A 12,673-nucleotide genomic window follows, 5' to 3' on the forward strand; every position below is an offset into this window, starting at 1 on the left:
ACATTGTATTTTTTATTTTTTAAAATATTTACTCATTTATTTTTGAGAGAGAGAGAGAGAAAGCGAGAGAGAGCTCATGAACAAGGGAGGGGCAGAGAGAGAGGGAGAGAATCCCAAGCAGGCTCCCCACTGGCAGCTCAGAGCCCAACATGGGGCTCGAACTCAAGAACCGTGAGATCATGACCAGAACCTAAATCAAGAGTTGGATGTTTAACTGACTGAGCCACCCAGGTGCCTCTGTTATAACATTTTGTTTTTAATGTATTTTTTATTTTTATTTTTAAAAAGTTTTATTATGTAAGTAACCTCTACACCCAACGTGGGGTTTGAACTGACCCAAGATCAAGAGTCATACGCTCTTCTGACTGAGCCAGCCAGGTGTCCCTCGTCTGTAATAGCATTTTATTTTTATTTATTTATTTATTTATTCAACGTTTATTTATTTTTGGGACAGAGACAGACAGAGCATGAACGGGCGAGGGGCAGAGAGAGAGGGGGACACAGAATCGGAAACAGGCTCCAGGCTCTGAGCCATCAGCCCAGAGCCCGACGCGGGGCTCGAACTCACGGACCGCGAGATCATGTCCTGAGCTGAAGTCGGACGCTTAACCGACTGCGCCACCCAGGCGCCCCTGTAATAGCATTTTAAAACATTGTTTGTCCTTCCATATTCACGATGGCTTTCTGTAGGTTTATAATTTCCTTAATATAAAGCATACACATTTCTTGTTGTTGGTTCTTTTGTGAATGGGAATCTACTGTATCTGTTATACTTTCTAACTAGTTATTGCAGGCAAGTAAGAAAGTTATTACTTTTATAGATTTATATTTTAACCAGATAATCTACTGAATTCGCTCCTGTTTCTAATAGTTTTTCAGTTGATTCACTTGGGTTTTTAAGACTATAATCTTTAGGGGGCGCCTGGGTGGCGCAGTCGGTTAAGCGTCCGACTTCACCCAGGTCACGATCTCGTGGTCCGTGAGTTCGAGCCCCGCGTCGGGCTCTGGGCTGATGGCTCAGAGCCTGGAGCGTGTTTCTGATTCTGTGTCCCCCTCTCTCTGCCCCTCCCCCGTTCATGCTCTGTCTCTCTCTGTCCCCCCAAAAAAATAAATAAATGTTGAAAAAAAAAATTTAAAAAAAATAAAAAAAGACTATAATCTTTAGAATCTGCAAATAATGATACCTTCTGCCTCTTCCTTACCCAATATTTATGCTTCTTATCTCATTCTCTCATCTAATTACATTGGCAAGCACTTCAAGAACAATCATTAAATAATTGTGGTGATAACAAGTACCCTTGTCTTGTTCCTGACTTTAATGAGACTACTTCTAGGGTTTCACCAGTAAGTGTTATGCTGGCTGTTAGTTTGTGACGTGTAGGTATGTATTAGATATCTTTTTAAACATGGCTTATAAGTTTTTTTCTATTACTACAGTATTCAAATCTTTAAAAAAGTCAAGTGTTTGGGGGGCAAGGAAAGCCAATATTGAAATAATCATGTGGTTTTCATTCTCTAACCTATTTATACGATAAGGTCTTTTAATAGAGTTTGCATTAATGAACTATCTTTAGAAATCTGAAATTATACCCACTTGATTGTGGTATGTTCTTACTTTACTCTGCTATTTACATAATAGAATATATTATTTGGCATTTTGTATGTTATTCATGAATGAGATTAGTCAGGGGTTGCCTGGCTGGCTCAGTCAGTTGAGCAAGTGACTTTTGCTCTTGGGGTCGTGAGTTCAAGCCCCACGTTGGGTGTAGATTACTAAAAAAATAAATAAAACTTAAAATATAAATAAATCTTTTCTTTGCCATTTTTGCCATCCTTTGGTATCATTGCTGTGTTGGCTTTGTGGGAAAATTCTTCCCTTAAATTGACACAATTTAATGACAAATATTCTATCAATGCATGGAAAGCCATCTGGTTCTGGCCTTTGAATAGTACTTTTTATTTTTTTTATTTTATTTATTTTATTTTTTTTAAATTTTTTTTTCAACGTTTATTTATTTTTGGGACAGAGAGAGACAGAGCATGAACGGGGGAGGGGCAGAGAGAGAGGGAGACACAGAATCGGAAACAGGCTCCAGGCTCTGAGCCATCAGCCCAGAGCCCGACGCGGGGCTCGAACTCACGGACCGCGAGATCGTGACCTGGCTGAAATCGGACGCTTAACTGACTGCGCCACCCAGGCGCCCCTGAATAGTACTTTTTAAAAATTTTTTGTTTTAAGTTTATTCATTTTTGAAAGACAGAGAGAGAGAGAGCACAAGCAGGGGTGGGGCGGAGAGAGAGGAGGACACAGAATCCGAAGCAGGCTCCAGGCTCTGAGCTGTCAGCACAGAGCCCAACGGGGGCTCGAACTCAGGAACCGTGAGATCATGACCTGAGCCGAAGTCACAGGCTTAACCGACTGAGCCGCCCAGGCACCCCTGAATAGTACTTTCTTAACCACTTTGTAGCAGCTATATAGGTGTGCTACCATTTTTTTTTAATGTTTATTTATTTTTGAGAGAGAGAGAGAGCACGAACAGGGGAGGGGCAGAGAGAGAGGGTGACACAAAATCTGAAGCAGGATCCAGGCTCTGAGCTGTTAGCACAGAGGCCAATGCAGGGCTTGAACCCAGAAGCTGTGAGATCATGATCTGAGCCGAAGTCAGACGCTTAACTGACTGAGCCACCCAGGCGCTCCCAACTTATATTTTGATTAAAGAGATTATACTATCAAATACATTTTTCAGGGGGGAACTGTGGATAGAATCTCTTGAGTCTTTTCATATTTGAGAATATTGTTATCTTTACTTGTTGAAAATAATTTGACAAGGTCACATGACTTTCCTCTCAAAAATTTTCAATTATTGCTGTCCACTGGCCTTATATGCTGCCATGGACCAGTTTGAGCCCAGTCTGGTATTTTCCTCTTTTGATTTACTTCATCTGCCTAGATGTTAGAAAGATTCTTTTTCTATCCACAAAGTGCAGTAATTTCAGTGGGAAATGTCTTAGATTAATTATAGTATATTAACTATGTTAATCGGAAGATTCAGCTCTTGTAATTTCAGAAAGTTTTCTTCTATTATATCTTTAAATATCTGTTCTTTTTTGTACTTTGGAGAGAATAGTTATGTATATTTTGTAACTAGGTTGGCTGTCTTCCCTAGCTACTAACTTCTGTGTAATAATTTTTATTTTATTCCTTTCCTTTTCATCCTGTATGGTTTTTCTCCCATCTACCGATGAGACTTATTATTTTGCACAACCAGTTTTGCTTCTTGGTGTTTCTAAATTCATTCATTATATCTGCAATGAAATTTTTTTCCTTCATCTTTGCCAGCTTCCTTTAAATTTCATGTTTTCTTATCCTTTTATCTTTGATAATCATCTTTCATAGAGTCCGGCTGTCTTTAATTATATCTAAGTATGGAGCATTTATTTTATCAAATTTTCTCCTGCTTCTCAATGCTTTTTTTTTTTTAATGTTCATTTATTTTTGAGAGAGAGAGAGAGAGAGAGAGAGCAGGGGAGGAGCAGAGAGAAAGGGGGACAGAGGATCCAAAGTGGGCCCCACACTGACAGCAGCCAGCCCATATGGAGCTCAAACTCACAAACTATGAGATCATGACCTAAGTCGAACTCAGGCACTTAACTGACTGAGCCACCCAGGCGCCCCTCATTTCTCTTTCAAATGTGTTTCTTCTTGTATGTCTTTATATGTCTCTTCTTTATGTCTCCCTCCCTCCCTCCCTCCTTTTTTCCCTCCCTCTCTCCTTTCTTTCTTCCTTACTTTAATAAAAAAACTCTCCAAATGGGCTTCATCTGCCACGTATATAATTGTGGCTGAGATTATCTTTTCGACCCTGCTTGCCTCCACACTTACTCTTGCCACAACTGCTGGCTCCCACACGGGCTGCCCCATGAATCATAGAGGCCAAGCAGTTTCATGCCTTGAAAGGGCAGATATTCTTTCCTCCTTTTTACCCTCCATTAAAGCTTTCAACAGAACAGCTTCCTAGATTCCAAATCATTGTTTAGTGTTGCAGTTCTTTGAATTCATAAGCATCAAATTTTTCCCCCGAAGTCCATGTATGGTGCTGTGTTGGCATGAGTTTCTAACATCCATTGTGCACTGTTCCTGAAACCAGCACAGTTCTGATGGTTCTGGGGCTGACTCTGGCCAGCAGCTCACCCTAAGTTATCCCATGTGACGAGTTTCCTCTTAGGAGTCTCTGTTCTTATAACATGTCCTTAGTCAGACACTCTGGCTTAGCAGATATATCATAATATCTTTGGACCTCTGGTGGGGAGGAAAATTTAGCTATTCTTTTCTCCTCCTATTCGTTTTCTCCTATGGGGCTCTTCTGACTCTATATGAATTTAGGCTAACCACCTTCCTTCCAGATTCTCATAATGTTGGAAGATCAATAATACATTAACTCTATGCTCAAGATCCTTGCATGTCTCCTATGTATACCAGACATATTGCAAGTGGCACATTCCAGCAGAATGTGGTATTCAAATGATCTTTGCTTCTGGACCCATCTAGCCCCGTAGACTTGAGCAGCTGGTGGTAATGCCCACATAATGCGACTGTTACACAGCCAGCAGAGTAGGTGATATACTTTCTCAACACCTTCTTCAAATAAAAGTGCTGGACCTGCCGGTACCCTGTTATTTGAGCTTCCTCCTTTCAAGGTCTAGAAATCCCGACTTATTCATGCAATAAAGAAAACATACAATGTTTATTAAGCTCTACTCTGCTATGTGCTAGGAGTTATTTGAGGTTCTTGTCATATAATTGTGGACAAGAAATAAGTTCCCGCCCTCACAGAGCTTTCAGACTAAAGGATGGAATTGTTTCTCATCTTGCCATCCATGCAGAGTTTGCCTTCTTGTGGTTTGTGTATAAATTCAAAGATGGCACCTCCTCAAATGGGAGAAATAGCAGGAATCTGAATACTTGCCTTCTGAGTTTGTCTTTGTTTTGCAGGCATAAATTCCCCTTCCTTTACTTTTTAAAAACTTAATTAATTTGGGATGGCTCAGTGGTGAAGCATCTGACTTAGGCTCAGGTCAGGATCTCATGGTCCGTGAGTTTGAGCCCCGCGTCAGGATCTCTGCTCTCAGCACAGAGCCCACTTGGAATCCTCTGTCTCCCTCCCCCTCTGCCCCTCCCCCACTCACATGCATGTGTGTGTGAGCATGCTCTCTCTCTCTCTCTCTCTCAGATATAAATAAACATTAAAAATTAATTTATTTATTTATTTACACCCAATGTGGGGCTCGAATTCACAACCTTGAGATCAAGAGTGACATGCTCTACCGACTGAGCCAGCCAGGCGCTCCAAAGTCCCCTCTCTTAAAAAAAAAAAAAAATGGATTTAAAATGTATTTTCTGAAGTTAATTCATGCAAAAGAAAGTTCTGGAAATGCTGCGTAGGCCTGCAGGGCAAGTTAAGCATTAGCATCTCTCCTTGAGGCTTCATTTCAACACTCCACAGGTCCATTTGCAACCTGTACTTTGAATCTGATTAGTTGCATAATAACTCTTTACATTTTCATGCAGTGTGACACCTTTCTTTGGATGAGCTTAAAGTGTTTTACAGCCATTATCCTATTAACCCTCACCCTAGGGAGTGTTGGGGGTGCGTGGAATATGTTATTATCTTTATTTTATGGAAGGGACATGATGGCACAAGGAAGTCAACGAATTTGAGCAATAGCACATGGGAAGTTGGGTGGAACTGGGGACAGAAACAGGTCTCATAAACAGGCTTTTGCTGCTGTGGCATAAATCTCTCCGCTTCCTTTATCAGAAAGAGCCAAGCGGCCTTAGTGGTGATACTGAAGGTCTGATCTTTCATCCAAAGGGAGGGGTTAAATATATGCTGGGAGGAAGGAGCAGATGAGTTAAGTTGATTCATCTAGAATGATAGGAGCTGCTCGATAAACTTCTGCAAGCAATCTGCATGTGTATTTCACGTCTGCTCTGCTGCATGGTGTCATGCTGCCAGGTGCTGTAGGAGAACCCCAGGGAGTGTTCTGCTTGGCACAAAGTAGCTCCTAAATACATATTTGTGGAAGGCAGGAAGGCAGGAAGGCAGGAAGGGGGCAGGCAAGAAGAAAAGAAGGAAGGAAGAAAGGGAGGGAGGGAAGGAGGGAGGGAGGAAAGAAAGTGGGAAGAAAGAAGGGAAGGTAAGATATCATTCCCGTCTTCAGGGAGCTTATAATTAGAGAGGGGGAAACCAAAATAATATAAAGAAAAATTATGTGCTGAACAAGGGAGTATTGTCCATTGATGCCTAAGCAGAGCAGAGAGGGAAGGAACCTCCAGGCCTGGAGCCATCAGAGAAACTTTCTCTGATGGAAACTGAATAAGCCTTGGAGGAGGGAGGGATTCTGGAGATGAAGAGGAGGAGAGAGAGATTATTTGGGGAAGTGCGAGGGCCTGACTAGTCTGGTGGTAGAGAGTATCTGAAGGAAGGAGTGCTTTTTTAAAAATGTGTTTTTAAAGGAAGAAGTGGGTCTTGTGAGATTGCAAGGAGGGGTTGTTTCTTTCATTAGATGTTGTGGAGTGCCCACAATTTACTAGAAGATAAAGTGCAGGGAATCAGAGCAAACTCCTAGATTCTGAGGTTGAAAGTGTGCTGTTGCTGAGAAGGAAAGCTTGCATTTTGGAAGACGGTTAACTTTGTGAGTCTCTAATAATTTCAGGAGCTAGTCTCAGCACATTTATTTTGAAACTGTATGGACTCCATATTCTGCTCGGAGTGTTTGTTTCTCCCTTAAAGGTGAGATTGAGCTCACGATTATTCTGTTATCACTGAAATGTATTCTTTTTTTTTTTTTTTTGCCGTTTTTGTATTTTTTTTTTACTTGGTTTTAGTTAGTGAGCATATAAATGTATTTATCATTATTCTGTTATTTTTACTGCTTTTACTATTATTCAGTTCTGATTACACTACCGCATCCGTCGCTCTCCTATCTCGGATCCACTTTTATCCCTTACCACGGCTCGTATCTGGCAGAGTTCTCTAACAAACTTTCTTCTTCTGACCTGGGTTCAGCGATTAAAATCATACATTTTGAAAATAGTTATTACTGTCTTTTAGGATTTTCCATATCTTTGGGGATCAAAACTCTTGTTTTATTTTGGGTTCTTTCTTCCTCCATGAAACAGGGAAGGTGAAAAGCTTTAGACACTGAAATCTCTTCTACTCCCAAATAATGTTGGCCTCTGACTAGAGGTAGATAATCAAAATAAGAAAACAAAACAAAACAAAACAACTAACTCAACAAACATTATAGGAAATGCGTATCAACCCAAGTAGGAGATTTCATGGTCTTAAAAGGTGATTGCCATTATGTGGAAGTCTGAAGAAAGCAAAGAGGGCAGTGTGAATGTGAGGGTTCTGCAGACTCTCAGCAGGGTGGTAAAGTTGCAAGTATTCATATGCATAGGTGCAGAAGAATAAGATCCCTAGATTTGCAGCCAGGTCCCAGGTATGATTGAGGGCTGGGCGGGGTGGGGGGGAAAGCGTATGAGCAAGAACCCCAGTTTCCTACTGCCCAAAGCAGCAGAGGGGACATATTTGGAAGAGAGACTGGCAGAATTTTCTGAAATGCATTCCTCATTTATTACCTTGCCATCTAATGGAGAGCCTGACTGAGAATGAGGTTCATATCAAATTCCTATTTCTCTTTTCTCTCTTTGAATGTTCCCAGTTTAATTCGGGCGCATGCATTATCAAACATCTGTTTTAATTACAGCCATTGTTGAGGTAGTTAATCAGTTGTCGTCTCTCACCAGCCAAAATCCTATATTGCTGAATTTTTGTACAATCAAAGATACAATAAATATAAAAGGAATTCTTGTATATCAGCAAGGAAAAAAAAATGCATACAACTTCTTTGCTCACTGATGCAACCAAAACACCAAGGAGTTATTATAATGTGCATTCCCCTGACACAGACTTTTATTTCATGCAAATGACTGTGATTAAGATTCAAATACTTTTTTTTTCCATTTTCACACATTACTTAATCAATGTGAAGTACTGTGTAAAAATTGCATCTCTTCATAACAGTGATTTTGACCAAGTCAAGTGTTGCTCCTAGAATTATAATCCAGACTTGTGATTCAATTATCATTTAGAGACTTTCTAAATTCAAATTAAGTTCACTCTCTCCTCCTCCTCCCAACACTGTAAACTTAATATCAGTATGGATCATTTGTAAGGTGTGACCAAAATAACTTTCCATTTCAAAGAAGTATACAATGTGATGTGTAAATTTCCCTTACTTGCAAAAAAAAAAAAAAAAAATAGAAAAAAGCACAGCAATCAATAGTGAGTTGCCATTAAAATGTATGAAATGCACAAAGTACAGTCTATTTACGTTACACTTAGCTTTTACGCTGGATAATACCGACACTCTCCAGCATATTTATCTATTTAAACTTACTTGGAACACTCACACAAACCACCATTTAAAAAGTTCAAAAAGAACCCACGGAATACGTAAAGTTTGGCATCGCCATTTGATGATTTAACTATTGGACATTCAAAAGCTCATTCTTACAGGAATCAACTAGGAATGAATAAAATGAAGTAGGATTCCAGAAGCCAGCTAGGTAACTCTCCTACAACTGTAAACGTTGATCTATTTACTGCTTACTGCACCCAAACCAGAGGCTGAATCTTGTTTTGTTATTGTCTGTGACTCTCTTTCTTGTTCATCTTGCATTTCATTTATACTCGAAAAATTAGATGTTGCCAGTGACTAAGTTTCGGTTATTACCGGGTACTATCCACATCCATTTTCTTACCCTTACCCTTACCCTTACCCTAACCCTTACCCTTACCCTTTCTATACCCTAAATGTCTTTACCCTCTGAGATGAAAATAAAATCTAATTTTAATTGTTTTCCTTCTTTAAACGTTCACCCAAAATTCCTCCTTTTGTGTCCAATTGCAATGAGCAAAGACACTCATCTTTTGTTCTCCATGGTTCCTAGAACACAATGCTTTCTCTATGCTAGAGCTGAATCTCTTGAATTTGAATAGTTTTTTTTTTTTTAAGGGAAGTAGAATTTGCATTTGATTGAGTCTGATGAATTCAAACATATAATGTTTGAATCTGGATATTCCTTTTGGAAGTTTCTTGAACATTCTAAAAGAGACATTCCACCTTTTCTGCCAGGAAAGATAGAGAGACATTGGCAGTTCATATGAGGGTCTCAACTTGTAGAGACCTTGGCCAGTTGAAACCAAAGGTCTAGTCCTGAATTTACTGGAAGACTAGGAAACGTCTTTGAAGTTGAGGTGGTTTTATAGGAGGAACAATCATGAGCTGCCTAAGAAGGCATTGTCACATTCTACAGAAATAAGAGTAGCCAGCCATGTCTGGGTCTTTCAAAGCCACAACCAAGTCATTTGAAGTCAGTGCAGACTACTTACAGAGGACCAAAGAGATGATTCCTATCTATTCTGATTCCATCCAGGGAGTTGTGTGGGGGCTTTATGATAAAGCTTCGAGGGAGAAACGAGACTGGATCAGAGGCCCTGGCTGGTCCCCATTATCTAACCTTCCCTATCCCATAGAAATAGAATTTTTGCTGGGCACATGGCTGCCCAGAACAGGACTGCATTTCCCAATGTGGCCCTTTCCCATAGCCCTTTGCATAGTCCTCATAGCTGGTAATGGATCCATGATTAAATTCTGGCCAATAGAATGTAAGAGTATAGGTCCAAAATTCCTTATCCCGAATAGAGGTCATATATGGTATGGAATTCAGATTTCTTTTTTTTTTTTTTTTTTTTTTCCGATTTTGAAGGTGATACGATGCATATTCTGCTTATTATTATGGAATATCTCTATCGGTGGCAGGGACAGCATCTCACTATCAACTGCAGCAAAGCATAGTGATATTCACTCTAAATGGGATAAAGACAATGATCTCACGGCGATGCAGGCTGGCTGAGCCCAAGACCCAGGGGAGGGTCCCATAGGACCGGCTAACATGGTCCTTGGCTTTACGCAGCATAGAAATCAAACAGGAACCAGAGCAAGTGAAAACAGAGTTTCTTGAACAGTGTAAGTGACAGAAGAGTGCCTGGGAGACTCAGAAAGGAACAGAGAATGAGTCTCGTCAGTGCTTGGGGCTACGGGTTTATATTAAGAAAGGGTCTAGGGTACGTTCTCCTCCAGGAACCCAGGGTAGAGGCAACTGTCAGATGAACAATAGGTGCTTTTCCATAAATGACTGAAGGTAGGGGTACTGAGGCCAGCACGCGCTGAGGTTTGTTTGAAGCTCATGTCCTGGAACACGTTTGAGATCTGGCTCTTCGTAGGTGTTATCAGGTGTTTGGGGCCTAGGACAAAATTCAGCCAATGATTAACTTTCTTGCTTCTTCCCTGAAATGGGAACATAGCTTCTTTGGCTTATACAGGGGCAAAATGTGGATCACGAGTTAACGGGGCCTACCAGAAAAACAGCAGAGACGGAGCGTTTCTAAAATGGAGTCTCTTCAACCTGCAATCCAGGTCAGGTTTTGTCCTCAAATGAACTGTTGTTGCAAACTATGAAAGGAATTTTGGTTTTTAGAGCTTTTTGGATCTCAGAATTAGGTATCATGTGGCAGCTTCTAGAAACCTGTAGAGACAGCTCACAAATATCCTTCGACTCTCCCTTGTTTCTTCCTACATTCTGCCTTCTGGAAAGTGAAGCTTCCTTAGACCACGAGGACCGTGGTTTTAAAGACAATATAAATTGCCCTTATTTATTTTTTTCCTCAAAGTGCTATCAACTTTAAATGTGAATCTTTTTGTTTTGCTGCATCACTTAATATTGAATGCACACCATGTGCAACACACAATACTAAGTATCTCATTTAATTCTGTGATCAGTTCCATTTAACGGATGAGAAAACTGAAGAATAGAAAGTTTGTCTAACTTAGCCAAGGTCCATATTCAGTAAGTGGCAAAGCTAGGATTTGAAACTAAGAAGTCTCTCTCAGTGAGACCATACTTGCCATATAAAAAATGTGTTGGAGACTCATTGGTCAAGTTTCACATTTCCCTATGGTTCTGGGATTGCATTCTTTAGAGGCCTTGTTGAGATACTGTGCTTTTTTTTCCTCCTTCATTTTAGTTTGGCAAGTTTTAATTTGCAATTAACCAGCTTTCTTTTTTTTTTTTAATTTTTTTTTTAACGTTTTATTTATTTTTGAGACAGGGAGAGACAGAGCATGAACAGGGGAGGGTCAGAGAGAGGGAGACACAGAATGTGAAGCAGGCTCCAGGCTCTGAGCTGTCAGCACAGAGCCCGACACGGGGCTCGAACTCACGGACCATGAGATCATGACCTGAGACGAAGTTGGACGCTTAACCGGCTGAGCCACGCAGGCGCCCCTGTTTATTTATTTTTGAGACAGACAGAGACAGAGCATGAATGGGGGAGGGTCAGAGAGAGGGAGACACAGAATCTGAAATAGGCTCCAGGCTCTGAGCTGTCAGCACAGAGCCCAACGCGGGGCTCGAACTCACGGACCGTGAGATCGTGACCTGAGCCGAAGTCGGCCGCTTAACCGACTGAGCCACCCAGGCGCCCCTAAGCAGCTTTCTAACAACCCCCAAAAGAGAAGGGTAAAGCTAAAAGCCAATTGCTTTCTATGATCACGCTAACATTCATGACCACAACTACATCATGATGTAAAGCACCGGACAGAAAGGTTTATAGATGTAACTGTTATGCAGACGTACCTCCCAGCCAAATTAGAAGTGAATATAAATTTGGGATACTAATTAACCTATCATCTTGGCCATATTTTCCGGGTGACATCTATGTCTCTCTCTCTTTTTTTTTATTTATTTTTTCTATTTTGAGAGAGAGAGACAGAGACAGAGAGAGTGTGTATGTGTGCACGAGCGGGAGTGGAGCAGAGAGACAGAGAATCCCCAGCAGGCTCTCCACTATCAGTGCAGAGTCCAATGTGGGGCTCAACCTCACAAACCGAGAGATCATGACCTGAGCCGAAATGAAGAGCTGGACGCTCGGCCAGCTGAGCCACAGAGGCACCCCATCTGTCTCATTTGAAGTGTCCCATACTCAGTGGTAGGTGCCTTCTTCCTGTTAATACCTGAGTGCCAAAAGAAGTCACAGTCTAATAGCAAAGCCATCCCTGCTCAAATCTGAGAAGATTTCAGAAGTTATAAATGTTGTATTCCCCAGTAATTGTCATTACATTGTTGGCATTTCTGGCACAATTCACTCTAGAAACTACGGGGAGAAAATGTAACTAGTTAACAATAGGAAAGGGCGCTGCTAATGAAATTGGTTTTGACTCTAGAAAGATGTGTGTATGACTTAGCCATTCTTAGTTTCGTATCTTTGGTTTCAACTCATTCACGTAGTTGAATCTCAAGTATTAGTGTAGCAAATATGGTAAAATATTAAGTTGTTGAATCTAGGTGTTGAGCAGATGAACGTTCATTATACTATTTTCCCTACTTTTGTGTAAGTTTGACAATTTCATAATAAAATGTCAGAAGACCAGGGAAAAATCCATACAAATGATAACTTTAAAAATCTGCCATTATTTAAGTGAGGTTATCTAGGTGTTTAGCTCTATACTGTCCAATACAGTGGCCATTACGCAAATGAGGCTA

The 12,673-nt window shown here is 40.7% G+C and overlaps 1 long non-coding RNA gene across 6 annotated transcripts in view; it reads left to right on the forward strand.

The window, feature by feature from the left end:
- LOC111560878 overlaps positions 1-12,673 on the forward strand; it is a 214,076-nt gene that overhangs the window by 157,232 nt on the left and 44,171 nt on the right. For 3 of the 6 annotated variants that reach the window (XR_006599633.1, XR_002743105.2, XR_002743100.2), the window contains one exon: positions 10,437-10,548. The exons of 2 other annotated variants lie outside the window; for them this stretch is intronic. This is a non-coding gene — a long non-coding RNA (uncharacterized LOC111560878). The remainder of the gene's footprint in view (positions 1-10,436; positions 10,549-12,673) is intronic. One more of the 6 variants, XR_002743102.2, reaches the window with a different exon arrangement.

Source organism: Felis catus, chromosome B3 (genome assembly GCF_018350175.1).
Source record: "Felis catus isolate Fca126 chromosome B3, F.catus_Fca126_mat1.0, whole genome shotgun sequence".
Classification (NCBI taxonomy): domain Eukaryota; kingdom Metazoa; phylum Chordata; class Mammalia; order Carnivora; family Felidae; genus Felis; species Felis catus.